Source organism: Limulus polyphemus, unplaced genomic scaffold, assembly GCF_000517525.1.
Source record: "Limulus polyphemus unplaced genomic scaffold, Limulus_polyphemus-2.1.2 Scaffold1706, whole genome shotgun sequence".
Lineage (NCBI taxonomy): Eukaryota > Metazoa > Arthropoda > Merostomata > Xiphosura > Limulidae > Limulus > Limulus polyphemus.
Window position 1 is genome coordinate 160,823 of NW_013667316.1, and position 2,992 is coordinate 163,814.

Here is a 2,992-nt window from a genome sequence, read left to right on the forward strand (position 1 = left end):
ATTCTGTTTCTATTCTCATTTCTCATATTCTATTCATATTTCTATTGTCATATTATGCACCGTTTTTGCTGTATTTAATTACAGACAAACAATCTAAGAGTTTTAGTAGTATATAGAAAGATAATGTATAGACAACAAAACTGGAAAAAATATTTGTTGATTTCTAGATTTAGAGTCTCCGTTGATTATAGACGTTTGTTTTTATTTAAAACGTTGGTGATATAACAGAAAATAGCTTAATTCAGAAACGATTTAAGTTTAGAATTCAATCAATATTTTTACTTTCATGATAAATTCTATGGACTTGGCTGTAGGCTAAGTGATATCACACTACGTTTTTACTTTAGGCTTATTGTACTAACACTTACTACACTTATAAGGTTTCACTAAAATCGTAATGCGCAGACAGTAATCGGACTATTCTATCTATATAAATGCATTTTGGCTTTTAGGAATCCTATTTCGAGAAATAAAGTGTGACGTGACGTGACGTGACGTGACACATACACTGGCTTTCATATAAGTTAGATATCTGTATTTTCATTTCTACGCTCAAGTGCGCATTTTAGAGTATGTAGTATTATTTCAATTTAAAATTGTAATGCTTCAGTTAAAAAATAACTTATATTTCTCTTATTTATTTATTTCTTATTTCCCTTTATGAGAAGTATTCTTAAGAAAGTTAAGGATTCTCTCCCATCAAACACTTCCTTAAAGCGATGAGTGAATAGCGAAAAATGGGAAATGTTATTGATAAAATTCAAACTTGCTTTGCAAATATGAGATAATTGATTTACTTTACTATGTGTGTCCTTAATGTTTCAAATGTTCCACATCTAGTCACGTATAAATGTCCTTTACCTAATTCTATTTTACATATTATTACTCTTACAGGTATAATCAATTAATCATTAAAGGAATTGAATACCATACCCTATTAATAGATCTATTTAAGTAACTAAGGCTTTGTCACAACTAAGAGTTTTTAAATGAAGTCATTAGCAAGGCAGAAAAAGGATCACTTTTGTTAATAGTGAGATTTTACACTTTAAACAAAATTTGTTATCAATTAACACACACATTGCGTTATTTGACAACAACAATTATGTTCCCTAAGCATAGACAATTTATGTGTTTTTAACAGCATAAATAACATGAGGTTTAATACAAATTTGTGTTTATATGTATATGTTGTTGTGTTGTAAAATCACTTGTTATGACTGGCTCCGGTTTGAACCATTTAGGAAATCAACCGCCCTGCATCTAAGGTAATTCTTAAAGCATCATTTTTATGAAGTGTTTGATTTTTAACTTATTATCTAAGTGCCTTAAATGACTAATGTTATTAGGTGTGTGTGTAGATTGTATAACCTTCAACACAAGGATTGTACATCAGCCATTACATTTGTATTCTGTTTTATTATCCTACATTGACTGTGTTCTCTTCAACATGAAATTTTGTTGTAGACATCCGAACATAATATTTCTGTTCTACAGAACATAAGTTATGTTGCTTTTAACATAATACCAAAATTTCCCATCTGAATAGGTAGAAGTAATTTTACAAATTATATAATTAAACTAACCTTTGATCGCATGTACAATGGTTGATGGCGTTGAAGCGATAGTTAAATGTGTAATATTTAGTAGTCAGTCCTTCAATCATATAGAAACAGCGGTCGTGATCTCTACAGCATCGATCAGCAGCAGCCTCGGTTCCAAGATCGTGTTAACTTTGAACAGAGTTGCCGCACCGGTTTGTTCCGAAAAATGAAGAAGCTAAGCTTGATTCAAGATACTTGTTGGTAGCTGTTTTCCAACAATCCTTGCCGAGTCCGTGGACATCGCTGCTTTACGGCTGTCATGTTCAAGAGAGAGACAATAGATCAGAAGGCAAGTCAGTTTGTCTGTAGATTATGAGATTCCTTTGAAACAATGATCTTCCTGAAATTTTGTTAGAGATATTCTCAGAGATTCAGATTTGGTGCTTGTTAAATACTTACAATTTACAATTGTACCATCAGAACTGTAGATGATACGAAGAGATTTTTGACTGCTAGTTACCTGCTGCAGTATTGGATGACCAACGGTCTGGTTTAATAAGCGAAAACTAATGTCGTCAACAGATAACTGATTATAATGTAACTTCCTCCTAACGTCGCCGTCCAGAAGTATGAAAGTGATTAGGAAGCCAACTATATTTTGTCATGGTTGTTATCGTTGAGCGTCAATGCTAAAGAGAGTAGAACAAATTGTCATTAACACTGTTGCAAAGACCATTTCTCTTAGATAGTTACACGTCACTTCAAAAATATCAGCTATAATCTTAAATACTTTTGTAAAATATTCCTTACCTGACCTAAACGGCTCAAATTTTTAATGTATGTCTAACGTGTGTTAGAAAAACTTGTCCTATCGTTCACTAGCCACACTTAAGAATTTTATAGTAAGCACCCAACAGTCCTCTAGTGGGAAAATGTATTATAACGACCAGTCACAAGTTCTGCAACTGTAAATATTTAAAAGCTACAACATGTGATAGCTTAGAAAAAAAAAAAGCAGAAAACATATCACTTTAGTGTAACTCAAATGACTGCAAATGATAGACCCAGGTGATAAAAGAGTGAAAATATATTAAAGCACAGCCCTATATCAAGAATTATGTAATACAAACGGTTGAATATATTATGTTAAAACGATATTGAATATGCAAATAAGGAGTGGCATAACAATCACATCTGATATAAAATTGTGTTAAAATGACATTTATTAGAATTACGTTTTGACTATTGTTTGGTATTTCCATATAGTTTGATACTACAGAAAATAGATTGCTTCTGGAAAGGGCATATCACAGTATTTTCTGACTCAAAATATTTATGGCATTGGAAAATAAAGAAATGTGGTTCTGTTTCGAGAAACAAGGTCATCCATAAAGAGACCTGTAATAAGTCGTTCTCCCCAAAGCTGTAATAAACAAAGTGCAGCTTCT